General features: G+C 41.2%; 1 pseudogene across 1 annotated transcript; it reads left to right on the forward strand.

Annotated features, from left to right (window-relative positions):
• The first annotated feature begins 309 nt into the window (after positions 1-309).
• On the forward strand, positions 310-1,590 carry LOC108298151 (annotated as a pseudogene). The gene has a single exon (XR_005198697.1). The product of XR_005198697.1 is annotated as a diphosphoinositol polyphosphate phosphohydrolase NUDT4B-like (transcript).
• Positions 1,591-7,445: the final 5,855 nt, after the last annotated feature.

The following is a 7,445-nucleotide window of genomic DNA, read 5'->3' on the forward strand; positions in this document are numbered from 1 at the left end:
ACTGCGGCCAGAGGGAGCGGAGGCGAGAGGGAGGCCAGCTCCCTGGAGAGGGGTGGTCGCCCCTGCAAAGGCTGCGCCTTCCTCTGGGCACCTGGGCTCGAGCGACCCGCGCTCGCGTCCCGTCCCGCCCGCGTCAGTGCGGCCGCCCGCCCCGGGACTGACCGGCCTCGCGGCGCCTCCCGCACCCACCAGCGCGCCCGGCTGCCCTGCGCCCGGCTCACCCTCGCCCCGCTTCCCGGCGGCGCTGCGGCGCCCGGGTCCTCGCGGCGGTGGCCGGAGCAGCAGCGGCAGCAGGAGCCCGCCTCTGTGATGAAGTTCGAGCCCAAGCAGACGCTGACCTACCAGTGCTAGGGCTCCAAGAAGCGGGCGGCGGGCCTGTGCTTCCGCAGCGAGCGGGAGGACCAGGTGCTGCGGGTGAGTAGCAGCGGGTGCCCAGACCAGGGGACGGTCCCAGGAGGAGGAATGGAGCCTGAGAAGGAGCCTGGCGGTGCTGCCGTCAGGGAAGTTTCTGAGGAGGCTGGAGTCAGAGGAAAACTAGGCAGACTTCTGGGCGTATTTGAGCAGCACCAAGACCGAAAGCACAGAACACATGTTTATGTTCTAACAGTCACTGACATATTAGAAGATTGGGAGGATTCCGCTAATATAGGAAGGAAGAGAGAGTGGTTCAAAGTAGAAGATGCAATCCAAGTTCTCCAGTGTCATAAACCTGTGCATGCAGAGTATCTGGAAAAGCTAAAGCGGGGTTGTTCCCCAGCCGATGGAAATTCCACGGTCCCTTCCCTTCCAGATAATAATGCCTTGTTTGTCACCTCGGCACAGACCTCTGGGTTGCCATCTAGTGTAAGATAGAACTGGGAAGGCCTCTCCCACCACGAGCAGTCTCTTAGGGAGAGGCTTCTTTCATTTCCTCGTCAAACATCTGAATGACGCTTGCAAACTGTCTGAATTTGCCATGCAAGGTTTTCAAACAATTTGCATGCTTTTCAGATGCTTTCAAATCTTTTTTAAAAAATAGTGTAAAATATTTTAATAAGCCAAAGCCATGTGGAATTTTTTTTAGATGCCTTAACTGTGCCACACCCCACAACCCCCTATATTATTTCGGTTGTCTATTTCTCACAGCATATTTTCAGGTTTTTGCCCATTTGACATCAGTCTGTGGTTTGTTTTGTCATCAGATTACTTGTGGGTATACTTCCCCCAAAATTGTTTTCTCATTCACAGCGTTAGCATATTCAGCAAATCCATCTGTCTTGGCAATGAAAAACACTATTGGTATTAAAGAAATCCATTCACCCCAAAACTTGTTTTATAGGATTACGATTTTAATTCAAATTTTCCAGATTTTGTCTACTTCTGTATGATCCAATAATTATTTTGTCGAAGGGCTTAATTTGCCATTTTCAGGGATTTGTCGAATTCATTTGTCTGAATTTTCACAACTGATATTATGTCACTAGCTATCTGATATGGCTATTTCCCTTAGAACTCAATAGTACCTTAACACAAAGTATAACTCTATAGAGTTGGTGAATATTTTAGGGAAATATTAGCGAAATGCATGTAGTAAAGACATCATGAAAATTGTATTCATGGAATTTGATTTAGCATGCTCAGTTGCCAGTTCCCATTATTGATACTCTCTTTTTACACAAAGTATCTTAGAAACATACTTCATTCAATGTTAATTGCTCTTAAAATGTATTCTCAGTTATTTAATCTAGTGGTCCACCATAGGAGTGGAGTCTTGCAATGTAACTTTAAATGCCAGTCAATGATGATTGCATCTCCGTTGAGTAAAATTGCCTTCCTGTCCAGCTGTTAGAGACTGAAGATTGATAGGGTACCTTAGAATGTTTCATCTTTTCTAGGTTGTCAACAGGTACTATTTGTCACATAACTTCAAGGCACTACAACATATCTGAACTAAGAATTAAATCTTTTACTTTATGCTCACTTAAAATCAGGAATCCCATCTAAAACACAGGTAGGTACCTTACCTGAAACTCTGCACATCCCCAACCAGGGAAGAAATGAGGTGGGAGAAGCTTGACGAAGATGAGGGGTGGGGGAGAGTAAAAGATCATTTTTTATATAGAATTCAGTCCTTTGCAAATATTGTAACTGAATATAGAGCAGAAAAAAGTATAGTTAAAATATTTGTTGTACAAATTAACCTTTAGAAATATAATTACTGCTAAAAATAGAGCACTGCTACACTTCAGGAAAATTGGTGCTGTTCTGAAAATGAGATCTTATGCCATAAATCAGCTAAGCTAAATATAAGTGTTCACAAATTAATACTTTCAAAGGAATGAGTAAAGCAGAAAAACTTTTAACCAGCGACATTTCATTCTAAAGTACGTAGTGTGATCAAACATGATCATCCAGAATTTTTATATTTTTTCTTTCTGTAGAGGTTACATATTCTGGGTGTTCTTTTATAAAGGAAATATTTTAAATCCCACAAATTGACACTTTGTATCTTCAATGGACTAAGATTTTTTTGGTCAGTAATCTCTGAAATTTCCTTAAATTGTATACTTAACATAGCAGAGAAACTGGATTGTTTTTGTATATAAGACTGCTTCCACCTGAAATGCTGTCATAAGTAATGGAGCGGGGGGCATGCATATCTTGTACATGATATTCTTAGAGGTAATAAGGTAATAATGCATGAACTTATTTTATAAACTCTTGGACTATGTATTTGACATGTAAAATATGTACAGTATTAATGTCAGCCATCTCTTTAGAGTTAGCCTATAAATATTGTTGTATAATTTTCTTTGGTCAGAAACATTTGGACTAAATAGTGACACTCAGTCAGGATTTTCAGAGCCATTTAGCAAACCATCTTTAGTCTATGCAAGTAGCAAAAATCTGCATAATGCAACAATACAATTTTCACACTTTAAATTTTACACAAGGGGTTCTTCACAATTCCTCTGGAACCCAGTCTAGCAAAATTAGAGGAAAGGCCCTAGGAACATGTATTTCTGTTAAATAGTTAACTCTACCAAATATAACAAATAGTGTCTACTATCTCAATCCTCCAAAGTTTGCAGAGTGTTGGGGCTGTCATTTGTGATTTTTTTTTTTTTCAGTTGGGTAGTTTAATACAATTGGGCAGCTCGATTTTTCAGTTTCCTGTGCCTCCCAAACAAAAAAGAGAAAAGTAGTTTTTGTGAATTGACTTGCAGACAAACTGTCCTGCATGATGTTATTTTCTAAATAGATGACATTTCCAACCAGGTTTTCTGTCAATCACACTGTTATATGTATGATGCAGCAGAACTGAAGGGGAAAAATGATTGTTGTATACAGTAAATTGCTTCGCATGGTCTCATTTGAGATACTTGGTGTAAGAATCTTGACTTTTTTATATTTGGAAACATCAAATAAAAATGGAAAAAATGGTCACGGCCTTAAAAAAAAAAAAGAAGAAATTTTATTTGCTCCCATCTAAATTTAACTATCTTTAGAGCACATTAATACATATAACATCCACTACCTTATTTCTAAGACGTTCTGATTCTTCGCGTCCTGGGGTTAAACTAATACCCACTGTCAGTGGCAGGTACAGATTTAAGTGATCAGCAATTGTCCATCAGAAGAAAAACTGATTCTTGGAATGGCATGACTCAAGGATGATGGCTTTTCAGAGAAAATGTGGCCTAATCCTGAGAGGAAAATTTCTAATTTTAAGGTATCTGAGTGAAATATTTTACTTGACTGTAAGTATTATAAATTGGTCACTTAATTATATTGTATTATAATTTCTACCTGTGAATACTGGCCATAGTTTTAAGTTGTTTGTGCATTTTATATTTCACATTAGTGTTTATTAACTACGAAGGGAAAAATGGGTGCTGTGGCTATGAGCATGGGGCAGCTTGAGAACTAGCTTGAGAGTTTAAAACTCCTGGGGCCCCAGCCTGAAGTGGGGATTCCCCACACTTTCCTGATTTAACTCCAGAAGCTTCATCAGGTTCTCACTGTGAAGATCAGAGGAAAATTCCTTTCTTCTTTAGGGAGGGAGAGGGGAAAACTAATAATTTTTCAGTACACCCAGGGGATAAGAAACCCAGGGGATTTATTTGAGAGAATATAAATTACCTCTCATATGTATTCCTTTCCACTAAATGCCACATCAACCCTTAATACAGTCTTCTTGCCTTAAGAGACTCATTGGTTCCCATTTTGGTGCCTTACTTAAATTCTTGATTACATTTGTTTTGCTGTGATGTTGTATCTGATATCAATGACTACTCACAAATGTATGGTTTGAGTGATTTTTAGTATTTGAAAATATTTATATTCTTAACCCAGCAGTTCTTATACATATATTTTCTGAAATATATGAAGATACACACATATGGATGCAGACACACATACATGCTCATAGATGTTCGTTGTATCGTTTTTGTAAAGAAAAAACTAGAAAAGGGATCCAATCCAAGATGGCCAATTAGACACAACTCTAGCCCACAACACCCAGGGAGAGAGACGCAGAAATCTAGAGATCTACTAGCTCCAACCAAGGTACCAGGTGCATTTCAATGGATCTAGTCTGATGGTGAGCAAAGCCCACTCAGGGCAGACCGAGGCTGGAGGGGTGCTGCTTCACCCAGAAAGTGCATCTGACGGGCGAGTCGGAGGCTCTACCTCTGGCACTCCGGTCAAGGTACAGCGCTTCCCCTAAAGGCTCAGCAATACACAGAACAGGGGATCTTTGCCAGCCAAGCACCAGGAGTTACAAGCACGGACTTGAATAAGAGCCTGCAGACTGAGCTATCGCCCCCTACCCCCACCCAGAGAGAGAGAGAGCTGTAAGCTGGAGCAGCTGGGCAGGTCCCTATCCCATGACTGGAGAGAGAGGAAGCTGAAAGGGGGAGGAGGCCAGGTGTGGCTGGGTGGGTCCCTAACCTCCCCCACAAACCCCAGAGGGCTGAAGCCCTGACTCTAGTGGGTTGCGCAGCCAGTGCCACAGTCTGAGAGGAACCCTGAATGATCCAGCCCAGTGGAGGAAGGGCACAACCCAGCACTAGAGGGGTGGCACTGGGCTACATGTTTTAACAAAAAACACAGGATGTCTACATAGCAACGGGACAGGACGGCATTCTTGACAACCCAGCAGTTCCTACAGGTCAGAGGAAGAGGGGGGCCTAATCTCCCAGTATAAACAGAAAAGACATAGGAAGCTTCCCTAGTAACCTGAAGGAGTCCCTAGAAACCCAGTAGCACCCCCACAGGCAGATAAGTGACCTAATCAAGCAGCTCTCTGACACCACAGCCAGGTAAATCCACAAAGATGGGAAAAACCCAGCACAAAAAAAGATGAAACCATCAAAGACCAGAATACCTCTTCTTCTTCAATGGATCACAACTCCTCAACAACACAGGATCACAACTCGACCGAGGAGTGTGACAAATTGACAGAAACAGGCTTCAGAAGGTGGATAATAACAAACTTTTCTGAGCTAAAGGAACACCTTCTAACTCAATTCAAAGAAACCAAAAACCTTGAAAAAAGGTTAGACGAAATGCTAACTAGAATAACCAGCTTAGAAAAAAACATAAACGACTTTATGGAGTTGAAAAACACAGCACAAAAACTACGTGAAGCACAAACAAGTTTTAATAGCCGAATTGATCAAGCAGAAAATAGGATATTAGAGATTGAAGATCAACTCAGTGAAATAAAAAGAGAAGGGAAGACAAGAGAAAAAAGGGTGAAAAGAAATGAACAATACCTCTAAGAAATATGGGATTATGTGAAAAGAACTAATCTATGCTTGATTGTTGTACCTGAATATGATGGGGAGAAAGAATCCAAGTTGGAAAACATGCTCCAGGATATTATCCAGGAGAACTCCTCAAGTCTAGCAAGACAGTCCAAATTTCAAATTCAAGAAATACAGAGAACTCCACAAAGCTATTCCTCAAGAAGAGCAACCCCAAGGCACACAATCATCAGATTCAGCAACATCAAAATGAAGGAAAAAATGCTAAGGGCAGCCAGAGAGAAAGGTGAGGTCACCCACAGAGGGAAGCCAATCAGACTCACAGTAGATCTCTCAGCAGATATCCTACAAGCCAGAAGAGGGTGGGGGCACATATTTAACATCCTTAAACAAAAGAGCTTTCAACCCAGAATCTCATATCCAGCCAAACTAAGCTTCCTAAGTGAAGGAGAAATAAAATCCTTATGGACAAGCAATTATTGAGAGACTTTGTCACTACCAGACCTGCCCTACAAGAGCTCCTGAAAGAAACACTAAGCACGGAAAGGAAAAAGTACCAGTCACTGTAAAAGCAAACCAGTTGGCAAAGACCAAAACTCCAATGAAGAAAATGAGTCAACTAATGGGAAAGAAAATCAGCCAGTAACAAAATAGCAGGCTCAAATTCACACATAACAATATTAACATTGAATGTAAATGACCTAAACGCCCCAATGAAAAGACACAGACTGGCAAACTGGATAAAAAGTCAGAACCCATCAGTGTGCTGTATTCAAGGAACTCATCTCACATACAAAGATACACATAGACTGAAAATAAAGGGATGGAAGAAGATTTACCAAGCAAATGGAGAACAACAAAAAAGCAGGGGTTGCAATCCTAGTCTCTGATAAAATGGACTTCAAACCAACAAAGATCAAAAGAGACAAGGACATTACATAATGGTAAAAGGATCAATCCAACAGGAAGAGCTAACTATCCCAAATATATACGCCCCCAACACAGGAGCACCCAGATACATAAAGCAAGATCTTAATGACCTAAAATGAGATTCAGACTCCCACACAATAATAGTGGGAGACTTCAACTCTCCACTGTCAATATTAGACAGATCAACGAGACAGAAAATTAACAAGGATATCCAGGGCTTGAATGCAGAGCTGTACCAAACTGACCTAATAGACATACACGGAGTGCCCCACCCCAAATCCACAGAATATACACTTTTCTCAGCACCACATTGCACTTACTCTAAAATTGACCACATCATTGGAAGCAAATCACTACTCAGCAAATGCAGAAGAATAGAAATCATAACAAACAGTCCATCAGACCACAGCGCAATCTGACTAGAGCTCAGTATCAAGAAATACACTCAAACCCACACAACAACTTGGAAACTGAACAACTTGCTTCTGAGCGTCAACTGGATAAACAATGAAATAAAGGCAGAAATAAAGATGTTCTTTGAAGCCAATGAGAATTAAGACACAACTTACCAGAATCTCTGGGACAACTTTAAAGCACTGTTGAGAGGGAAATTTATAGCAATAAATGCCCACCAGAGAAAAGAGGAAAGATCTAAAATCGACACCTTATCATCAAAATTGAAAGAACTAGAGGAGCAAGATCAAAAAAACTCAAAAGCTAACAGAAGACAAGAAATAACTAAGATCAGAGCAGAACTGAAGGAGA

Source organism: Cebus imitator, unplaced genomic scaffold, assembly GCF_001604975.1.
Source record: "Cebus imitator isolate Cc_AM_T3 unplaced genomic scaffold, Cebus_imitator-1.0 Scaffold895, whole genome shotgun sequence".
Classification (NCBI taxonomy): domain Eukaryota; kingdom Metazoa; phylum Chordata; class Mammalia; order Primates; family Cebidae; genus Cebus; species Cebus imitator.